Source organism: Lathamus discolor, chromosome 5 (genome assembly GCF_037157495.1).
Source record: "Lathamus discolor isolate bLatDis1 chromosome 5, bLatDis1.hap1, whole genome shotgun sequence".
NCBI lineage: Eukaryota > Metazoa > Chordata > Aves > Psittaciformes > Psittacidae > Lathamus > Lathamus discolor.
The window spans coordinates 2,256,707-2,280,742 of record NC_088888.1 but is presented as its reverse complement, the minus strand read 5'-3'; the positions used below and the strand labels follow the sequence as shown (position 1 = coordinate 2,280,742).

The 24,036-nt window shown below is 41.1% G+C and overlaps 1 long non-coding RNA gene across 3 annotated transcripts in view; it reads left to right on the top strand.

Annotated features, from left to right (window-relative positions):
- Positions 1–24,036, top strand: part of LOC136014579 (uncharacterized) — a 63,917-nt gene that overhangs the window by 6,136 nt on the left and 33,745 nt on the right. Inside the window, exons 3-5 of one of the 3 annotated variants that reach the window (XR_010612779.1) lie at positions 14,653–14,756; positions 15,529–15,608; positions 16,707–16,910. The exons of 1 other annotated variant lie outside the window; for it this stretch is intronic. This is a non-coding gene — a long non-coding RNA (uncharacterized LOC136014579). The remainder of the gene's footprint in view (positions 1–14,652; positions 14,757–15,528; positions 15,609–16,706; positions 16,911–24,036) is intronic. One more of the 3 variants, XR_010612778.1, reaches the window with a different exon arrangement.

Here is a 24,036-nt window from a genome sequence, read left to right as displayed (position 1 = left end):
TTTCAGTGATACCTAATGAGAAACTGAATTTCTTTAAGCCTTTAAATTTGATTTGTTTTAAATACTGAAATGTTTTTTTTAAGGATTGAGTTGCATATTGCTTGGACATTACTCCAGACTCTCCTGAAAACTTATTTTCATTTAATTTTCACATAATCTCTCACTGTTTGTTCACGCTTTAGGTAAATAACTGCAGTAATTTGTCACAGGAGCTTATGTCCTAACAGTAATCTGGGAAAAGAATGATTTTTAATTTGTGTGCTATACTAAACACAGTACTTCAATTTGGTTTTAACTTCTGGAATTTGGATTGTTTTTACTAACTGATTGCAGTGCCGTATCCTGCCTGCCTCCTGGGCTGTTATCCCATGTTTAGTGCAGTCTTTGTAAGGACTTGAATACGTGGAGAAAGAAATCCAGGTTTTATTCTTTTGCTGCCTCAAAACTGCTGTAGAGTTTTGTTGTTTGGGGATTGCTGTTCTGCTTAAATGCCAAGTTACTCAGCACTGAAAAGAAAAGAGTCTTCAGCTGCTCAAAATCAGAGTGCTTCTGTAATAAAGGTGATGGTGATGTATTCTTATTCTTGTCAGTTCTTTGGAAAATACAATTTCCAATCTAAAAAGGCAGATGCTTAATGATCCTTTAGAGTATGTTCCTGTCTCGCTGGGATCAGTGATAGTAGGATAAGGCAAGAATGGATTATTAAGGGTAAGATTCATGTTTATTGAGAGTGATTCTCTAGTGAATAATACTCTGCACCAAATAATGTAGAAATTATTACTTCTTTCAGAAGGAATTAAGGTAAGGCTGAATTTGCTGAAGAGGTCTGTTTCTACTCAGAATGTGAGGATTATCTGTTGACATATGTATTTAGACCAAACTGGTGTGAATACAAGCCAGATGTTTCTTGGGAACACTTTTTTAGGGTGCATTTGAACCATAAAACTAGGTGATACATTTTTTCATCACTATTCCTGACTTCACATTGAGGAAATGTGTATTCTGAGGTTCAGTATTCCAAGTGTTACTGTGCAGATTCTTGTCCAGTTCCAAATAGCAATCTTGTACAATATTAAGTGCTGCAATGAAAATCTATGAATGACCATCTGTATAGGAGAAAACTAGGTTTACCACACATAGTTGCATTGATTCGAGAGTACCTTATTGTTACAAAACTTCCACTGTGCTGTTCCTTCTCTTCCTGTAAACCCTCCAAGAGTAACAGTGTAGATAAACGATGTCCTTAATCTTACAGTCTCTTCTCCCTTCTAGAATGTGCTTCGCAAAGCCAAGGAAGAGGCAGGACCATGTTGTTTTGAAGCTAATCCCTTCTATACAGGAGTAGGTTAGTTGCACCTAGACTATAGTATTGGAATGTGTTGGTGCCATAGGTGCTGATTTGTATTATTTCTAGTACCAGGAGTAAGGGATGTTATTTCGAGTTCTTTTTACTTCCCCCCACCACTTAATGTTTCACAAAGATGAGCTTGAAAGTTTCTGTTTTATTATGGTGCTCTAGCATTTATAACAATCATTTTATTGTGATGACACTCATGAAAAGTAAGACCTACATTTTGGACAATAAAGTGCTATAAACTGTCCCTTTAATGGGTTGCAGTGTTAACTCTTGTTTCAATCAGTCTCAGCTTATATTTCAATCACTGTTAATATGATTAGGAAGGTAACTCCCATAGTCTTTGCCTGGTTTTGCTAGATATGTAGATCCGTAAAAAAGCATTTATTTCTCACAGAATTGGATTAGAAGTTTGTAACAGAATGCAGCAATTAAAGGAGAGCAATGGTACAGAGGAAGAAATATTTTCTCCCCTTTCTTCACAGTCTCCTTTTGTTTTCATTGTGTGATATAATATGCGAAGAGCATGCTTGAAAGCCACTTCTGTCCTTTTTTGGGTATCCCAAGATAACTTTTCTCCAAAGCTTAATGGTTTATGAAGAAGTCTGGAGATGACCTGAGGTTTTGCATGTTACACTGACGATTGTGTTAGTGGAGTATTGTCTAACATTCAAATATGGCAGTGTGTCCTTCCTGCTTGTTTCTGCTTTTCGAGAACTTCCATTTTGGGATGTTGAGTCTTAGTTCATCTTCTGATACAACAGGGTGCAAATTGTACATAGTGTCTCACTGTGTACAGATGGGTGAAAATTGGAACCAACTTTACAGGGATCACATGGGTCCTTTTCTGAAGTACATTCTGGATGCCTGTACCATCTAGTTGTACATACGCAGAGAATACCTAAATCCTGAATAAGCCCATGATAGCCATATGACACAGCATAGTGTCTAGTTTGGGTTTTCGATGTGTTACAGTACTGTTATGATTGAGTTAATGTTGAAATTATGGCTGAAACAATATATAAGCTCATATGATTGCATATTATAAACTTATCTTTAGCATTTTTGAAACCGGAAGGTTCAGGTTTAGAAGGGGATAGAGGCAAAGAAGATGTACAGTATTCTAGTATCTGAAGGGGGCCTATAGGGATGCTGGGGAGAGACTCTTCGTCAGGGACTGTAATGACAGGACAAGGGGTAACGGGTTAAAACTTAAACAGGGGAAGTTTAGATTGGATATAAGGAGGAAGTTCTTTCCTGTTAGGGTGGTGAGACACTGGAATGGGTTGCCCAGGGAGGTTGTGAGTGCTCCATCCCTGGCGGTGTTCAAGGCCAGGCTGAATGAAGCCTTGGGTGAGATGGTTTAGTGTGAGGTGTCCCTGCCCATGGCAGGGGGGTTGGAACTAGGTGATCTTGAGGTCCTTTCCGACCCTAACTATTCTATGATTCTATGATTCTATGCATACACTACTCCAGTAAGATAAATTAGATAAGATTATAAACTGGCCAGAAAAATGTAAGAATAACTTGACCTTATACACTGAACTATTGATACATAAGAAGTAGTGCAAAAATGCAGTTAGTCATTTAGATGCCTGCATGGCTTTGTCAGTATAGTTCAGCTGCACAAAGGATATGTTCATTTATCAGATGGCTGAGGCTGCTTTTTGTTCAGGAGTCCTCATACATTTTTTTTCCTCTGCTTGGTGATGTTAACCCCTTGGAGACAGGCGAGAGCATCTTAAATAACATCCTTTTGTTGTGTGAATAAGGCATAGGTATTAGCAGATGCACTAACAGGTCTCCAACAGCCACAAAAGTTTCTATCATTGTTTGTGAAGCCTGGGTATATAAACTCCAACATGGAGCTGAAAGTGCTGGCAGGTTTACTGGCAGTTAACATCATTTGTGAGTGCTCAGAAGTCTGGGAATCTGACTATTCACAGACAATATGTCACTTTGGGAACTTCAGTCATCCTTATTTAGCATGTACCCAAGGGTTCAATATCAACTGGTTTGGGGTTGGGTTGTTTTTGCATCATGGCTTGTTTGCTCCAAATGCTATTGAAAGCAGCACAAGTCTCTCCATTGACTTTGATTAGTTCATCACCATATGACATAATAAATGTGTGTTGATTAATTCTCTGCAGTTCCTAATACACATCCACATGTAATGAAGGACCATTAGTGGCTATTGTCACTGTCAGTTTCCAATAATATCTCATTTTCAGGCTGAAATCCCCAATCCTACACAGTATTACAAATAAGCCATATAAACAAAACGTTCTTGCCACATAACGAATAGTAGAAACAACGTTTTCTAAACTTGGACCTTTCCCAAAATCATGCTCACAGATCCATGTGACACATTACAAAAGTTGCTGATTTCATTGTTTGGTTTTGGAACATGACTTCCAACTTGTGGACAGCTGAAGGTTGCTGCAGCCTTTAAGCAGAAGGGCACAACGGGCAGAGTGTCACATAATGAAATGTAACTGTGACTCAGCTTTTGCTGAAAGTAGCACTCATTTCTCCTACTTCTTCCCAGTTATCAAGAAATGCCCTACAGCACTGGAGTAAAGGGACACTGCCCATTTAAAGAATACTTCAAAGCTTGCTAGAAATGGTGAACTGCAGAGAAGTAAAGCAGTGACCAGCACTGTTCCTTTCTTAGCTGTGAAACTTGTGGGAAGTACTCGTGCTACAGCGCTATTTCTAATTTTAGGAGCAAAATGTCATGGACATAGATGTCATAAAACATTGGGAGAAGTTGAAAACTTCCTGTTAAAATATTCTCTAATATAATTCAGCTTTGTTATAAAGATATTGGACTGTGATAGTAGCAGAAGTGTTTGGAAAGACCTAAGCCATGGTCTACTGGTAGCAATGTGTTTTCCATGCTTGGTACATGTGTATGTGAGGCATCAGAGATGAAAAAATTAGTAGCATTGGAGTAGGATGAGCACGCTTCTCATTCAGAGCTTTCTGACCTTTCTTTTATGTAACTTGTAACCTTGTTCCAAGGTTTGGCTGCCTTTGTGGTGAATAATAGCTGATCGAAATTATCCTTGTTGCAACTTGTGTCCATTGCCTCATCAGATGCAGATCTTTCACTGTGCATTTCTGAGGAGAGCTTGACTTTATCTTCTCTACACCCTTCCATTAAGTCATGGAAGACAGCAGTAGGACTCCTTGGGACATCTTCTTAAAGCTGTGCAAGCCTGTTTCTGTCAAGAGTGCTGCTTTAATGCTGTTTAACTCTTCTCTGCAAGTCTGAAGTATGCATTCTGTCTTGAGACAAGAGAAGGTTTGTTCTGTCTTCAAGGCATTTTTGTAAGATTCCCAGAGCAGGAGCCAAAGGATCACTAAAAAGCATCAAGACAGGAAGATACACTGGGATATCTTGGGTAACAGTGTTTGACATTTACAATGGGGAATAACGGGAAGAGCCAGGGCTTGATGTTTTCTACAAACAAGACTGGTCCTGTTGTCTGTCCTCACAGCCAGGCACAATGACAATCCCTGCTAGAGATTTACGTGACAGCATTTGTTATGTGGAAGAAAATTGTTTTCTTACTTTTGTTGTCTCTCTTGTTAGGTGTTAAAGTATTCTTCCCATTGCTGAGAGTTTTTTGCGTGCTTAGTAATTCTTACCTGGGTATTCCTTTCCCTCCTTTGATTCCGATGCCACTATAGATTGACATGTAAGCTGAAAACCTCTAATGTCATTTTTCGTTTAGGCAGGTGCCCACACTGGCGTTTCAGTCTCCACTGATATTAGGAGCAACATCAGACTGGCAACACCATCCTATTTTTACTCTTGATACAGCCTCACCTGTGCCAATAAGCTGCTTATGCCCCCAGCTAAATTCCAGATCTGCTGGAAAAACTGCATGAGGTGGATCCAGGAGGAGTTCTCACATGTTTTCTCTGCCATTTTATATCCTTCCTTTCATCTGGATATATATATTCTTGAAGCAGGGGAAACAGAACAGGGTAAGAAAAAAGGCTGGAGATTAGTCTGGATTGTGCTCTGGAGACTTGCCATTTACAGGTACTTCTTCTGCTACAGGACAAGGGTTCTGCCACCCTTGTCCTCCAGCTATATCTGGATCATATCTCCAGGGAAAGGAAGATGTCAAAATGGTGGCATTACTCCGTGCTCTGTGTCAATGAGATCACATCCCTCATGATTCCCAGTTTATGATCTGCTGATCTAGACTGGTGGTCCAGATTATGTCCGAGAAATTTATTTCCACAGCAGAGAATAAATATGCCATAGAGCCAGAGACAGGTCCCTGGAATTAGTAGCAGTAGTCCTCTTTGCCATAGCCTGGTCTGGGTTGTACTTATTCCTTTCTATAGATGGTCCTGCTTTACTAATTCTTTTAAATATGGGTCACCTCTTCCATCACCTCCAAGGACTGTAGTCAGCTCTGTGTCTCACTTGTGCAGAGTCACCTAACATATGTGAGCTTGTGTCTAACAAGGTAGAGTTTAGAGAACTTAACATCCTGTAGTTTACTCATAGTATTTTCTCAGCACCACAGGATGAAATAGTCTTTAGCTACATCAGATGATATTGATGGCTGCTAAAGAGTTGCTGATGTTTCAGTGCCCCAGGATGGCTAGTGTTCAGTCCTGGTGCTAGGTAAGGTCAAGTCTGTTGGTCAACTATGGAAGACCTCATTAACTCTGAATAACTCCAAACTAATGCACTTACCGCTAGTACAGCGGCCTTTTTTGTCCCTTTCTACAAGAGCAAAGACTTTTGAGGTTTTATCTAAGTTTTTGACAGAAAAAATAATTGACTTAATTGCTATTATTTATCTTTAATTTTCTTAGCTGAGCTTCATAGGCATAAGGGAGAAGGAAGGTTTGCAGCTCCAGCTGTTTGTCTTACCCTCTGTAAAGGATCTTACCTTCCAAAACTGAAGCCTTGGTGTTACCCTGTTTATTCTATGTGTATTAAAAAGAAATGTATATCTGCCTATCAATAGAGACTTTCTAACAAATACTTGCTGGATAGTTTCTTACTGAGGAGCTAAACTGTCAGCTTGTAGTAAGTGTTCAGATTACCCATTTATATCATTGCAAAGCACTGTCACTTTGAGAACTGGTGGCGACTTGGTAATGTGCATGTCTTCCAAATACACTGGGATTCTCAGGATTGGTGAAGTATGTTTTGAAAGTCATATAAAGAAGAATTATAAACACAGGAAAAATATTAGTTTTCCTTTTATATAATTGCCTACTCTATGAGGTGCATTCTGCTTTTTCTTCCTTTTCACTGTGTGTATCCATCGGTAGTTTCACATGGTGGAATGGAAAACAGGCCAGAGTGGTACCTACTCTGGTCAAAACCACAAAAAAGTGCTCATTCCACTCAGTGGCAAGAAAAATCTGGCTTTAGTGCCCAGTAGGTACCTCAACCAAGAACGGAAGAGGTGTATCTACTCCAAAAACAGCATAGGAAAAGGTTAGTAGCTGGGTTTCCCTACTACATAGTACACATCCCTTAAAGTTAACAGAATTATTACTGTCCCATTATTACTTAATGGGAATTATTGCTGTCTTTGAGAATCGTATACACATAAAAGTCAGTATAAGGAACCACTACATTGTATTTTAAATATAGATGTGTTTGGGGGAATGGGCTAATTTATTCTGTAGTAGCAGTCCTTTTAACATTGCTGTTGTCTTCAAGTCTAGGAAAAGAAATGTATAGAAGTAGGCTGTAAACTGTGGTTTTGTTCTGTGCAGTAATGTTGCTTTATTTCTTTAAAAGAGGCAATTAGATAACAAAGTGCATCTTAGAATATCATAGTGATATCTGTACTCACAGATTAAGATTTTAGAAGGAAGATTTGCTGATGGAACTTCTTTGATCATCTTAGGCATTAGTGTTTTTCTTGATTACAGTCTCATTTCCCACCTGAGAAAACAGAAATAGGCAATAACTGTAACAGAGGGAAAAAAATGTATTTTTTTAGTACTATGTCAGCATGATTGTGTACTGATTCTACATTTAGGAGCCATCTTTTGGTCCCATGTGCAGATACGAGGGGACAAGAGAGCAAAAAGGTCTTATCTTCTGCCCTGTATGCCAGTTCTCTGTCTCTTCTCCTCATAGCCACTACAGCATCCTGCCTCTGCATCCCTGGCCCGTGTACACAGTCTGAGCACAGAAGTAATTTGAGGGGAGGGAGCAGTCAGAATGCTTTTGTGCACAGATAGCAGCTCTTTGTAATAATTTATAAGGACTGCATCGGGAGCACAGGCTGGGAAATCTGGAGAACTGCCCTGTATTGTGCTGAGGGTTGTAGATGAACCTGACCCTCACTGAGGAAGGTGCAGGCCGCCTCTGTTATAGCCTTGTACCATTGCTGGCGTAGGAACAGCATTGAATCTGAGTTGATGTGGACAATCTGCAGGTATGGAGAGAAACCACATGTAAGGGCAGCCACTGTGAACTTGTCTTCAGACAATGGGCTTTTTCCTTCTGATGTGTAACTCATGTCCTCGAGTTAGCTTTAGCAGGGACCACAAATCAAAGTGATTCTGTACAAGAAATCCACTCATTTTTGTGTGCTGGCGTAAATTCAGGTGCATATTTCCTGGATTCTTTTATTGCAGTGGATTTTGCTACTCACTGAATTATTACTGGATTGTTTGTTCTGGAGACATGGAAATAATTGTGAACATCTTTGAACCACCAGTAGCATATGGAATCATAGAATGGTTTGGGTTGGAAAGGACCTTAAGACCATCCAGTTCCAACCGCCTGCCAGTGGCAGAGATGCCTCACACTAGACCATGTTACTCAAGGCTTTATCTAGCCTGGAAGTAAATACCCACACTATGAAGTGGTGGTGTGAGCAACCAGTGTGTAAATTGACCTTTACCTGTGCTTTAATTTTCCAGTGCCTTATCCAGCTACATCTGTGTTTTTTAATGTATAGATATGATTTAAAGTCACTTGCCACTTGAGCTGAGATTACAGCAAAACCACATCTAATACCAAATTTCAAAGCCTGCAGGAGTGGCTCTTAGATCAAAAAGCAACAGCTGATCTGACTTACCAGTCTCATCCATGCATGAGCCTTCTGAAGAACGAAAGTATTAATTCCTATAAACATAAAGGCAAAACCTAGGGAAGTGAGGACACTGATCGTCCAAGCCCATCCTCTGAATTAAAGACTACAATGAAGCACACTTATACATTTGATTTGCTAATCTTGTGTGAGGATTCAAAGTGTATTGCTGTTGCAAAGCTTTCAATTCCATTGAGCTTCTGGCTGCCCAAAGTAGACCATGTTGCTAGCCACTGCTGAGCTCCATGCTGCCCCACCTAGATAGCTGTAAGTATCCCAGCAAATTAAAGCTAGAACAGGCATGTCTAGGTTATACTGCAGCCAATGTTATGACTGCATTTTTAATTACTGTGAGTTAACATAATTTTTTCCTTTATGAGGACAACTCTTGGAGACACTTCTCTTTCTCTTTGATTTTATTGTTTCTGTTGGTGTGAGATAAAAGCCACTCAGACTAAAGGAGCACAGAAGTTCTTATGGGAAAAAGCCAGTGTGAACACCTCTTACATGAAAAAAATAGTTTGTTGGTTGCAACTCACACTTTGGAAATTCTAAGCAATGATGTACCCAAGAGGTTTTAAAGTAACTTTAAGCAGGACCTTATCATATGTACATCTTGGGTAATTCTGGCCTTTCTACAAGCAAATATTGTAGGAGAGAATTAGTGTTACACATATCCAGATTTAGTCATGTGTAAATCAACTATGGATGGCTCTGTAGATGTTTTGTGGTAGAGAAGTGACATTGCAAGCAGTATAGAATATCAAACTGAAATGGACCATATTGAATTAATCTTTAGTGTTTGATTGATATTCATAATGCATTTAGTTAAATCCATAAATCTACTCATTCTCAACAGGTAAGAATTAGAATGTTTCTATTTCTAGTAGCAAAAAAAGGCTAGAATACTCCATGACATGGAACAAGGACATGGAACTGTTGGAACAAGTCCAGAGGAGGCCACAAGGATGATCAGGGGGCTGGAGCACCTCCTGTATGAAGACAGGCTGATAAAGTTGGAGCTGTTCAGCCTGGAGAAGAGAAGGCTGCGTGGAGACCTCAGAGCAGCCTTCCAGTACCTGAAGGGGGCCTAAAAGGATGCTGAGGAGGGACTCTTCGTTAGGGACCGTAGTGATAGGACAAGGGGTAATGGGTTAAAACTTAAACAGGGGAAGTTTAGATTGGATATAAGGAGGAAATTCTTTACTGTAAGGGTGGTGAGGCACTGGAATGGGTTGCCCAAGGAAGTTGTGAATGGTCCATCCCTGGCAGTGTTCAAGGCCAGGTTGGATGAAGCCTTGGGTGACATGGTTTAGTGTGAGGTGTCCCTGCCCATGGCAGGGGTGTTGAACTTGATGATCTTAAGGTCCTTTCCAACCCTAACTATTCTATGATTCTATGACCTGAAATTTTCTAGTCAGTGGCTCAAAAAAGGTTTTATGTTAAATACTACAGCCTCAAAAAATCACTTGGCTGAGGTACAATGTGTTTACTGAATAGCCAGTGGAAGACCAATATGAACAACCACCAAAACAATTGTTTAATGCGGACAGTGGCTCTGCTTTACAAGAATGCTCTTCTGGGAGCTTGTGGGATTAGTTTCCCCATGTGAAACTGGTCTTTCTCTTGCCTTAATACCTGCACATCTGTATCCACTTCCACCTTCATGAATCTTGGTTTACCTTTTGGCTGCATTCACTGACAGGTCCTGTTGGCATAAGGAGAATATAACTGTACCCCGGAAAAATAGGGTTTCTGGATTCTTGTTTGTTCCCTGCAATGGATGTGGAGTCCCTGTTCTTTCACAGCTCTGAATGCTGAGCAGACATTGTGCTGAAGTATTAATCCTGCATAGATAACTCTTCCTTCTAGGTCATCAGGAATGGTCATGGAAAGCCTAGATACAGTTCTGCATTTCCATTTTTGGTTGGAATGGCCATCTGTTTTACTGGGTAATGTGAATTTTTCCCATTAAATCAGGCAAATCTATTCAGTTTGATGTTATCAGTTCAGAATTTTAAGTACTTTTCCTAATGCAGTTCCATATGTTATTCATAATTATAAAGTATAGTTAATTAATTAATCATAGAATCATAGAATCACAGACTGGGTTGGGTTGGAAGGGACCTTAAGATCATCCAGTTCCAACCTTTTGCCATGGACAGGGACACCTCATACTAGAGCAAGTTGCTCCAAGCCCCTGTGTCCAGGCTGGCCTTGAACACTGCCAGGGGTGGGGCAGCCACAGCTTCTCTGGGCACCCTGTGCCAGCGCCTCAGCACCCTCACAGGGAAGAGCTTCTGCCTTAGATCTAACCTGAACTTGCCCTGTTTCAGTTTGAACCCATCACCCCTTGTCCTGTTGCTGCAGTCCCTGATGAAGAGTCCCTCTCCAGCATCCTTGTAGCCCCTTTCAGACACTGGAAGCTGCTCTGAGGTCTCCACGCAGCTTCTTTTCTCCAGGCTGAGCAGCCCCAGTGTTCTCAGCCTGTCTCCATACGGGAGGTGCTGCAGCCCCTGATCAAGTACATTTCAAAATATGTACAGAACTGTTCAGGGTAATCATCCAGTAACACATCACATGTGCCTGTACTAATCTGTAATCTTTTCTGCCAAGTTTTCCACAAAGAATTGTCAAACTCACTATATTTTGCATAACAATTTACTGGATTTTTTAATGCATAAAATGTGTCTGGCATGGTTTTAATATACATTGGATTATTATGTGACTCTCCATATGACAGAGGGATATCCATGGGAGTGCTGTGGTTAGAATAGGGTCAAGCAGTCTGTTCTGTATGGCAGATACATTATGTGTATTTAAGATAGGCTGGGTACAAATTTCAATGTACATATGTGCTGGCATACCTTGGTAAAAAAACCACTGTATTCCTGTACATTCCTTACCAAACTGGTGTTCTAGATGAGCACCCATCATACAGTTTGGTAACAGGTAATTTATTTTACATATAAAAGTACCATTTATCTCATAAGTTATTGCTATTGCAGTGGATTTTACATTTTTGTTTTTCTTATTGGTTGTAAATGAGGTTGCTTTCTCCAGGTTAGTATTTGCTCTCTGGCTTTCTAATCAAGGGTTCTAGCATGCAGAAGAAGAAAACAGGTGAAGTTATTAAAACCTACCTGACACAGATAAAGTACTTAGATTTTCTTGTAGTGGATGTTGCCCCATGTTGTCACCTTTTCACAACTGATGGGTTATTAGGATTGCAGCATTGTACACATTGCAAAGCCAACAGTCATTTACTATAATCTTCCATTTTCTTTAGTAAGGCTCTTTGGAAAGAAGCCAAGTATTGGCATTTTGTGTGACTCACTGGGGTAGGTAATTCTTAATCTCTGAAGAATATGCATTCTGCAGTCCTTGGAAAGTACACTTTAGAAGTATATATAAAAGTACAATAGAAGGTATTGGATTTGCTTTAATGTCTTACCAAATGCTTGATTACTAAATAATCTTTACCTAAGTGAACTTTGCTTACAGAGCAATTCCATGCAAGATAGAGTATACCACAGACTTAAATGAGAACGTGTTTTGTGTTTTCTGAAATGAAAGCACAGGAGGGAGTTATGCTTTGCTAGAAGCTCTTAGTAAAATCCAACCCCCCCCCCCCCCAAAAAAAGCCTCTAGCTTTATGTTTTGTGGTGTGCTCTGTATGTGAACAAGGCTCATCCGTACTAGCAAATCTTTCTAGAAGATGTTGCTGCTATTACTGATGTGGATGTGTAGAAAATGTGTACTAATGTATACAGACACGCAGAGTACATCTTTCTGATGTCGAAATCGTGCAGAGTTAATGAAATTGCATGGTTTTGTGGGAAGACAGCAAAAATGTGATTATTCAGAGGCAGGGTTGTGAATGCTTTTGGTTGTTTTTTGGCATTGAACTTGGTGAAGTTCACTTTGTTCCGTGAAGTAGAAAGTCTGGGTTTGGAATGAGGTACATGCTAGATTTTGTAAACTTGTTCACAGTGTTTCCTCTCACTACCCATCATCCTTATACCATGTGTTCTAAACCAAACAGATTCCAGATGAACGTTGATGTCTACAGTACAAACATCTGTTATATCATACTTTAGTACTGGTGAGTTATTTCCTCGGTTCAACATTAAGTTGTCTATGGAAAAATTATGCATCTATGAACTGATCCGGTCCCATTTTCCCTAGTCCCTCTGGCTTCAGCACAGTACTTTAGCATATAAGATTCACTGTGGTTACTGTTTCAAACTAAGCCTTGCTCTGTTAATAGCATTTAAAGTTGCTACTGCTCTTTACAGAAATGTTTTATGTTTTTCATAGGTGAATGTACGAAATAGGTTTTTATAACCTACTTTACCTAAATTTAACCTTTTTTTTTCTTTAATTTTGCAATGTTTTTGCCTTATTTGGGTTTCTCCTTCTCTTCCTATAATCCTATATATTTGAAAGTTAGCTGTAAAAACCTGTGCTAAACTTCTCACAGTGTGATTTTCTTCGTGGAAGTCACATTTCATGTTTAGTTGCTTACTTCATTGGGCTTACTTGCTTAAATGCTCTGCTACATCAGGCTTTAAGGATTTAATCCTTTACAACACTAAGTATTGCATCATGTATAGAAGATTAAAAAAGCCAGTGATGAGGCTGGATAATGCTAGGAACCCAATTCCTGTGTTAATCGGAGGAGAACTTTCTCTTCTCAGACAAGTTAGTTTTTTCTCCCTGTTTAATTTCTGGTTTGAGCCTTTGACAGTTTGGATTCTTCTGAAAGAAGCTGAAGCCCAGGGTTGTTCTCAGAAGTGCCTGAAGAAGGCAGGATCAAAGTCTGTAAATAGAAGTTCTGCATAGAATCAAATACAGGAATTTTATTAGAATATTCGTTGGAGTTTTGTATTACAGCTGTGAGATTAAATTCACTTCATGAAATAAGACACAAATTGCAGTCGCCTTCGTGTAAGGGTCTGTTGTCCATATATAAGCGTAGATTCAGATCTTTCTCAAAGTACATATCCGGTGTTTTTTGTCACACTTTTTGGTTTCCCATATACTGGGCTGCATCAAAAGCAGTGTGAGCAGTAGGTCAAAGGAGGTGATCCTGCCCCTCTGCTCTGCTCTCGTGATACCCCACTTGCAACACTGGATGCAGTTCTGGTGTCCCCAATATAAGAAGGACATGGAGCTCTTGGAGCAAGTCCAGAGGAGGCCATGAGGATGATCAGGGGCTGCAGCACCTCCAATATGGAGACAGGCTGAGAACATTGGGGCTGTTCAGCCTGGAGAAGAGAAGGTGCTTGGAGACCTCAGAGCAGCTTCCAGTGTCTGAAGGGGGCTACAAGGATCCTGGAGAAGGGACTCTTCATCAGGGACTGCAGCAACAGGACAAGGGGTGATGGATTCGAGCTGAAACAGGGCAAGTTCAGGTTAGTTCTAAGGCAGAAGCTCTTCCCTGTGAGGGTGCTGAGGCACTGGCTCAGGGTGCCCAGAGAAGCTGTGGCTGCCCCATCCCTGGCAGTGCTCAAGGCCAGGCTGGACAGAGCCTTGGGTGACATGGTCTGGTGTGAGGTGTCCCTGCCCATGGCAGGGGGTTTGAACTGGATGATTTTAAGGTTGTTTCCAACCCAAATCTTTCTATGATTCTATGATACTGGCTTAGCAAAGTCAAGTCTAACACTCAAGGCATTAACATTTCTCTGACTACAGTGCCTTAATTTTTAATGAAGCTGTACTGTTTATTCCAAAACTTCAAGGAATGTCTCATTATCATTTTGAAATTTCCAGCTGATTGTAATTATATATGAAGGAGTTAGTTTCTCTTAAGTTTATTTGATTTTACTTCATGTATCTTAGCCCCATGGTACATTTCTAGGTGGTCAAGAAAAGGAATTTAGAAGTCCTCAGACAGAAAAGTAGGGGCTTCCTTAGGGGGAAGGAATAATGGAAAGTGAGGGGAGTTGTAGTTGGTGAAGTGGGTGGAAGTAAGGTTGATGAAATGAGGATTCTGGTAGGGGTTTTGTTGTTGTCAGAAAATGATTTTTCAAATGCGAAATGCTTTCTTATCATGAAAAGAATTCTCATCATCTTGTTGAGAAGCAGATGAGCTGCTCCATTTTATCTCTGTTTTCTAGCCAAGCAAGGAAGGGCCTGAGTGAAGCATGGAGATAGTTATTTCGTTTACTAAAATGCAGTTGCTGTTTCTTCGTTTTCAAGGCCTCCTTGTGCGGGAAGCTTCCAGATCTGAAGATCAACATTCACTGCTTCGCATGGCCCAGACTGAAAACTATTCCACACGTGAAGTCTTGTAACATGTTGCAGTAAGACACTTGGAGACAGTTTACCCATTGCTCAATATAGAATCAAAGAAATCACTCAGTTTGGAAAAGACCTTTAAGCTCATCAAGTTCAACCGTTCCCCAACCAAGTCCACCCCTAACCCATGGCACTGAGAGCTTCGTCTACATGGACTCTTTGTCAGGGACTGTAGTGACAGGACCAGGGGTAATGGGTTAAAACTTAAACAGGGGAAGTTTAGATTGGATCTAAGGAGGAAATTCTTTCCTGTTAGGGTGGTGAGGCACTGGAATGGGTTGCCCAGGGAGGTTGTGAGTGCTCCATCCCTGGCGGTGTTCAAGGCCAGGTTGGATGAAGCCTTGTGTGGGATGGTTTAGTGTGAGGTGTCCCTGTCCATGGCAGGGTGATTGGAACTAGATGATCTTGAGGTCCTTTCCAACCCTAACTATTCTATGATTCTATATGCAGGGTTTTGTTTTGCCACTGTACTGTGGAAAGAACTATTGCCGTTAGACAAGCTCTGTTTGGATGGGGAAAGCACTTAGAAAAACATCTCACTGCTTGCAGAATTGGGGAGCTTTATACCTTATGAAGCAGCTTTCTGCTATTCCAGTCCTTTTTTGTTTTCCTAACACAAATGGCTTTATGTGGACTGGTTTACTCATTGGTTACATCAGGCATGTTTCATGTATCACATTATTATTTACCATTGGAATTGATCCACTTCTGACTGCTTGGGTGAAATGAATAGCATTGTTGAAAAATGTAAGCTGCCTCTGGCTTCATTTATAATAGGCTTGTATGGCCATGGTCGTGATGACATCTACAGTTCATTGTCCATCTCCAGCAATTTGAGCAAGGAATTCTGAGGCTTGGTAAGTTGGAAGATTAAGTTATGCCTTTCTTGGTCCTTCTAGATGTCACCAGTTTGTCTTTCACACATCTGTTATTCCTTAAGGGTGGCTTATTAGTTATATGGAGTTTAAAAGTCACAGCATTATACAATTCCTTCCTGTTTCAACATTTCACAGTCTGGTAGCAATATACAGACTTTTAATGGAAAACTTATAGTAAGTTAACAATACAATTATCCCTTAATGTCTGTATTTCCAGGAGTTGAGAACAAATAGCTGTGTATCAGCCTCACACTTCAAATGGGTACATAAGATTAACTCATAAAGCTCACAGTTATTCTCACTGTGCTTTGATTTTTATCACATCTTGTGAGCCAGGGTCCATTAGCTTCAGTAAAAACTTGGATTAGAAACATCCACTGACTGTAACTGTGTCTAGGAAATGGTATTCAAAATTCAGGGTTTGGGATTCACACTTTGAGGAAGGTGTAGTGGAATGCTGTGATACAGAGGTGTCTTTTGGAAAGAAACCATTTGTGGTCAGTAAAGATCCTTTCCAAGGTTGTTAACCTCTATCCTTCAGTTACAATTAGATAGCTGCTTAAATTACTGCTGCAGTTTCAGTAGGAGCATATTCCACAACCAAACCAATTGTGGAATGCAGCTGTTACGTTTTGCCCCATAAACTTTCAGTTGTGGCTGAAGTAATCTCTGGGTAACTTCAAAGATAGTTGCACTGGTAAATCTCTCCATATGCATGTATTTGAATATTAATTAGGTTGTTAGGCTGATTAACATTATTATTACTGCATTTTGTCAAGCTGTAGGACTGCCATCCACCAATTCTATCTATTGGCTTGCAATCTTGCCTAAGGTATATTAGCTTGACAAGTGTTGTGATAGAATTTCAGGTGCATTTGTTGTATTCACCTGTTGTTGCTAATCTAATTCTCTAATGTATATGCAGTGGAAAGTTATGATAGAGGCTTTCTGTTAGAAATACTTACATTTGAGTCATGTATGAGTGAATGTTCTGTGCAACTGAAGATTCAGAATCATACCTTGTTCTATTTCATTTTCCCTTGACAGCACTCATACATTTTCTTCCTCTCTTATCAGTCTCAGCTTCTGCATCAGAATGGCGTGTTCCTATTTGAAAAGATTTTCAGCAGAGGCATTTTTCAGAATCCTGGTATCTGACCCAAAACTTGTCTGGTAGCGCCAGAGATCAGTGATGTGAGCTAAGACAACCCGCTACAGTGTGATTCTTTCCAAAGTCCATGTTCCTCATTGAGGGTCCATGTCATGACGAAGTATTTTGAGGTTAGTGTGAAACTTGAAGCCTTATTTTGTTAACAAATAGTGGGTCCAGATTTGTTCAGCAAATTTACCTCTCACAGAAATTGGGGTCAGCTCATTTTGTCTGTCTTTTTGCTCTTATTGCAACCCAGGTGAAAGGAACTAGGGACTGATTTTTATAATGTAAGATATGATGGAGCATATCATATGAATTAGAGTAGTATCATTTTGCTTCTCTAAATCTGCATGCTTTGGTGGAAGGACTTGATAGAACAATGATAGAAGTTTTCTGTTAAACATGAGAGGAGATAAGTACTTAGCTAAGTGCCCAAACCAACAACATGGTAAAAAATGAGGCACTTCAGTTTTCTAAAGCTCAAATTATGTTTTTATGAGCAAATTCCAAACTCTGAACTACTGGAGTTTGTGTAGTAAGTGTCACAGTGATGTTTTGTACTGCCTTTAATGAGATGAGCCCACAACTTGCAGCATGAGCTGTATCTACCTGTCCTGTATTTTATCTAAATCTACCTGTCCTGGAAGTGTCTTTATGTGGGTCTTTTTTCAGGTGGGGAGGTCAGTCGGTCTTCATTTTGATGCTCTGGGTGGCTGCCTGGGCTTTCAGTCATATTGATAGTGGGCAGCTCTATTGGATTTGCCATGGCTGTGGCCATGGATGATGATTCTGTAACATCTGTGGGACTGGAAGGTGTTCACCACCTTGCCTGAGGTAATAGTGAGGTGGTTACGTTACATCAGTGTGCACTGTGCATGTCACTTTTCCATATCCCTGATCTCGTAATTTAGCCAGAATTATTTTTAAGCTGCGTAAGTAAGAACATTCCTGCAGTGTGCACTTTTAAGTTCTCTTCTAACGGGAGTTGTTTTGTCCTTTGCTAGGCCTTTGTATTTTAATGGTTTGCAGAGGTTAATGGGGTGTCTTGTCTTCAGATTTTAACGCTACCATTATATGGCTGCAGAAAATAGCTCAGTGATACAACCTTTATACTTGTAAGCCTGAGGATCCCTGGAAGTATAGGTCAGATGCACTGTATTAAGGCTCTTCTTCACTCAGAGTCACTAAAATATTAAATTTTTTGTGTTTGTGTGCAAATAACCATATACTGTGAGAGCTGCACATCCCAATTCCCGCCCCCCGCCTCCCCCCCCCCCCCAATCCTGAGCCTTTTTATGATGTGCCACTGAGCTGAAAATAAGAACCTATGTCCCTTTCTTGGGCTCTGTTCCAGCAGAGATTAGGTACTTGGGAACAGATGCTTCTTCTCCTTACTGTCTGCTCTTTACTTGCAGTTCTTACCCAGTTCCTTTAAATCACAGCACTGAGATGCCAGCAATCCAGATAGCAAAGATTCTGCTTTGTTTCTCCCATAAAGAAATCTGATTTGGCACTTTTCTATTCTTTAACTGGAACATTTCAATACACCTTAATTTTTCTATATTTCAGCTTTCTGTAAAATACTTCATGCTTAAAAGAAGATGTATCATCTCTGAAGCAAGAGTCACATGTTCAGTTGCAAATGACTTAAGCTTACTGCATTTTGGTGTAATTCTGTGATGTCCTCACCCAAGAAACAGCACATGATTACTTGTAAGCTTGCCATATCTAGGAGGAAATTTGATAAGGCTTTCAGAATCTGCGTTGTAAGGCCAGTAATTGCTGTGATCCAATAAGGGAGCCCTCTGTGGTGGCATCACTCGAGAGAGTAAGCGTGGTGTGACTGCTGCTGGCTTCTCGGATCATGCTGTCTAATGAAAGATTAATGAGGAGATGAGGCTTTGTAACAAACATCTAATACTGCCACCAGGTCACAAGTTTGATTTGAACCAATCAATAGCATTCATTCTGCTAAAGGTAGCTAATGATAGCACGCTTATGAGAAATGAAATGGCCTGCAATCTAAGACAGCCTGCTTGTTCTTACTGTGTCAGCTTTAAAGAAACAGCATTAATTTTAGAATGTAACCTAAACCTCGGGAAGAAAGAAGAATTTAAATTCTGAGTGAAAATGTGGAGAAAACTTTATTTTAAAAATGAAAGTTGAGAAATCTGAACTAAAGAAAACCTTACATTAAAAATAAATTAGAATTATAACTTGATGAAACATAAGGGGGGAAAGAAAAGAGTCTTGTATTCTCAGAGTTAATACTATCTGAAAGAGAAAAGAGAGTTTGATTTGACCTTGGGGTTTAAGGATCAGAGGTACATTAGTGTCTGTGTTCTTAATCTGGGGAGGGACTCATTTGCCTGTGAAAGGCAGATTTGACCTTGGGGTTTAAGGATCAGAGGTACATTAATGTCTGTGTTCTTAATCTGAGGAGGGACTCATTTGCCTGTGAAAGGCAGGGGGTCAGCTCCCTACCTGTGTGATGTTGACCCACCTGAGGAAAGAGGGAAAGAAACTGGACCATTATTCTTCTCCTCCTGTACCACAAAAGGGCCAGATAGGTTTCTGATACAACCAGATGAGTTGTCTGGGGGGTTTTGTTTGGTTGCTTGGTTTTAGGTTTGGGTTTGGGTTTTTTTCGTTGGTTGGTTGGTTTTAATTATACCAGTAATACTAATTCCCGAAAGTAAGTCTATGACACAGAGGAGGGTATGTATTCAGGTATTTCTCTCAGAGGTAATCCTGTAAGAGACTGAACAATCTGAGAATTAGAGGGCAAAAACAAAAAGGCAAGATTTTCTGCTGAGAAACTGCTTGCTAAAACCTTTGAGCTAGATTTTGCAGTCTTGCTTCTATCTAAGTACTATTGTGCTGTGAGTTACTGTAGCTACACATGGAATAAGATACTGTAAAATATGAACTTGACTTTTAACAACGTTGATTCCTGAAACCTGGAACAAATTGGAATTGTCACCAAAAATACCAGTTTCTCATCAAAATGTCAAAATATCAAACCCAGATCTAGAAAAGACATTAAAAGCTGGGAGAATTTTAATGCTAACATCATTTGCCAGGAGTCCAGGTGCGCCAAAGCGCTCCCTTGCAGTGAGTAAGCAGTATATTTGGTGAGTAAGCCACTTTGAAAGCACTGAGCAGCAATTCTAAGAGCAATTTCAGGCTCGTATTTTACCACTTTTACACAGTTGTAAGAAAGATGTCTATTGTCATTAGATGACATTTCTTAATGTTTAGCTTCTTAGTTTCCATTGTATAATAGGGATGAGAACAAGTTCATCACCCCCAGCTGCAATTTGGGGATCTTTGCTTCAGTCACTGAAGCACTATCATTTTTATTTGATTTCTTCCCCTCTGTATTGATTGCATTTTCCTTCCAGACTGCACTGGGATCAATCGCTATCGTGTTTCTTGGATTAACTTGGATTTCTCATCTTTTCTATTTCCGCTTCCCTTTTTTTTTCTCTTTAATTCCAGTAAGTGCTTTAAAGGTTTTAAATGTTTAAATAGAACCTGTTTCCCATAAAGCTTGGAATTTGCCAGGATCCCTTCCTAGAAGAGTACCATGGTCTAATGGTCAACATACATGTGAGACATGGACATTGCTGTGTTCTTATCCTAGTGGATTTACTTCTGTGGCTTTGGGCAGGTTTCTACCCACCAGGAGAGCCATTAGGAACAGGCAAAGTGTCATGGAATGTGGAACATTATGTCTGACTTTAAGAATACTGTACAGTTCCTGCCAGCCTTGCGAACAAAGTCAGTGATGTTGGTGGGGGAAATTGTCCACTTTTTGGTTGTTTTGGGGTTTTTCTTCACTGATTTTGCCTAAAGAATGGCAGTGAGATTCCTGATTCCAGCCATACGAATTCATAATGCGCAGACTTTCTTTTCATGAGGAAATCAAACATTCTCATTTCTGTTCCTACTTGGTAACTGATATTTCTGTTAGAATTTCCTGTAACTCTTAGAGAATATCAGAAGTTTCTCTGTATTTGTGAGGATCCATGCTGAAATACATTTCCAAGTTGTTGCTATCGATAGATACCCATATCCATTATTCACACATGAAGGATATTGTAAAGGAAATATTCAAAGTAATGAATTTTGTCAGCTTGTTAATCGTTTGGTCGGGCTTTTCTTTCACAACAGACATTTTAGCTGCATCTTTACCATTTATCTTACTTTCATTGCTGTGTCACCTGGGAGCTTAAGTCAGACTTTTCTGTAATTGCTCTGTTTTGATTTAAGTTTTCTTGACTATGAGTGATAAGATCTTACAGGTCTTAGCTCATTGTATCCTGACATTGATACTTCTCTATCTTCTCTGACATCTTACCCAGAATATCTTAGTGTAACTCTGCCACATCACAGGGGTTGTTCACAGTCATCCTCTCATGCATCAATACACTCTCTTCTTTCTCATTTGTGATTTCCAACTTGTCACAGGAAGCCTTATTCTTATGTGTATGACCATGCACTTGATTTTATCTAATATCATTCTGTGTCTGTTATTGCAGTTACCCACTCTCCTTTGGTGTGGAATACAGTCTGTCTTATCACAGACCCAGTTGCTGTGCCAAGGTCACAAGGCAAAGTGTTAAGTGTGTCCCAAGACACACTTGAGGAATTACCCTAATGGTGTCTCTCCAGCCTAATACTTTCAGTTGTTTTCTCTTTAGTGCTATAGAAATACAAGGACATATATTCCAAAGTTTCCTGTGAAGTTTATACACGTATCTTGGATTGTGTAAATCCTACTGAAGTGTGAAAGTTGAGCCCCCAACAGGGATTAGGGAAGTCTCTAAGAGGTTCCAAATAGTCTCCTTATGTTTGCAAAGCAGCTCCACTCAGACCATTGTGCCAGCACTAAAATTTCCAAGCTGACCATCACATATAACTAGGCATCTCTGTGACTGTTACTTGCTCTGACTCTGGCCTCCCATGCAGGGCTGTGCTTTGGAGATGCCAGTGGTGGCATGTGGTTTTGAGCACCTTTCAATAGCAGAACAAGCCAGTGTTTGTCACTAACTGAAGTTCGAGTTGCGGTATCCCCACTCAGAGCATGCGCTGAGAGCTATATTCAGTCGGGTCTTCAATACTGCCAAGGACCTCTTTGGACAACCTGCTCCAAGGCTGGGCTGGTGAAAAAGTTTATCCTTATGTCAAGTTGGAGCCTTTCTTGTTTCTTGTCCTTTTATGCCTCATCCTTGTGCCATGCAGTGCTGAGAAGTGTATGGTTTCATCTTCTTCGTAACCTCAGAGGTACTGAAAAGCTGCTGTTAGGTCCTCCCAAAACGACCTCTTCTTCAGGCTGGACAAGCCTACTTCCCTTGGCACCTCCTCACTCAGCCTCTGCTCTGGCCCCCTGACCATCTCTGTGGCCCTTCAGTGAACTCCCTGTGATTTATCAACATCTTTCTCACACTGGGAGGCCCCAAACTTGTTGCAGTACTTGTGATGCAGTATTCTCCATTCAGTCAAAAGTGTCACTGCTCATGTTCTACTGGCTGGTGGTACAGCCCAGGATGCTTTTGCCCTTCTTTGCTGCCAGTGCTGGCAATGGACAATGCTGGCTCATGTTATTGCTGCCAATGTCCCTGGCTGTCCAGCCAGTCGGTCTCCAGTCTGTACTGATGCACGGGGTTTTTCCTTCCCAAGTGACTTGCATGTGTCCATGTTGAATTTCATAATTTCATATCAGCCCAACCCTCTAGCCTGCCTAGGTCTGTCTGACTAGTGACCCTGCTCCATATTTGACTGGTCTGCCCAGTCTGGTGTCATATGGAAGCTGGATGAGAACATACTTCATTGGCTCCCCCAGGTCAGGTCCCAGTACAGAGCTGTGCATTACTCCACTTGTTACAAGCCTCCAGGCTGAGGACAACTCTTTAGCCGATACCTTCTGAAACCACCTATCAAACAAGGTTTTTTTACCCATTACATCAATTTATCAATGTCACTTTTATTTCTTTAGTAATTCAGTTATTACATTAAGTAGCATTTTATCATAGAAATACACTTAAGCCATGATGGCAAGGGACCAGGATAGTCTGGAGAAAAGAAAGCTGTGGATAACAGCCCTTTTAAAAGTAACCTTTTAAACACAACAACTCCCTGCAACACTCCAGGCTTGGGGAAGAGTGGCTGGAAAGTTGCTTGGTGGAAAAGGACCTGGGGGCACTGGTTGATGGAGCTGAACATGAGCAGCTTGTGCCCGGGTAGACAAGAAGCCACCAGCATCCTGGCCTGTATCAACACCAGTGTGGCAGCAGGGCCAGGGCAGGGACTGTGCCCCTGCACTGGGCACTGCTGAGGCCGCACCTTGAATCCTGTGCTCAGCTCTGGGCCCCTCACTACAAGAGGGACATTGAGGGGCTGGAGCAGGGCCAGAGAAGGCAGCGGAGCTGGTGCAGGGCCTGGAGCCCAAGTGTGATGGGGAACGGCTGAGGGACCTGGGGGGTTCAGATGGAGAAGAGAAGGCTCGGGGGGACCTGATGGCTCCCTACAAGTGCCTGACAGGAGGATGGAGCCAGGAGGGGCTGGGCTCTGCTCCCAAGGAACGAGGGATGGGACAAGAGGAACCGGCCTCAAGCTGCCCCAGGGCAGGTTTAGATGGAGCTGAGGAACAATTCCTGCCCCAGAGGGTGCTCAGGCATTGGAACAGGCTGCCCAGGGCAGGGCTGCAGGCACCGGCCCTGCAAGTGCTCACACACCGTGGAGACGAGGCCTCAGTGCCATGGGGCAGTGGTGGCCTTGGCAGTGCTGGGGAACGGTTGGACTGGGTGAGCTTAAAGGGCTTTTCCAACCTGGTTGAGTCCATGAAACCTAAACTGAGATCATGCATTCTTAGCTGATCCTGAAATAAGAATTCTCTGAAGCTGGCTGCTCAGTGAACGCAGTGTAGAGGCATTGTGAGAATCTGTAATGATACCTCAAATCTAGTGAGGTCCATGAACTCAGGTGAAGAGCTCTGTGTTATTTCTGAACTCAGGCCTGCCTGAGAATCGCTGCAGCCATAGTTGCGTGCTGTTGCTTTGGCACGGCGCGCTTACCCTAGTACGCTCTGTTACATTTTAGTTCACATTCTATTTACTGTCCTGATTGATCTGCAAAGTAGGTAGCTCACCCAGGTAACTGGCTGACTTACTGACTCTGGGCTGACAGTGGGGTCTCTTAGTCGCTAGTTGACTGTGAGCATATGTCTTTAGTTCATATTTTTCCAAGGCA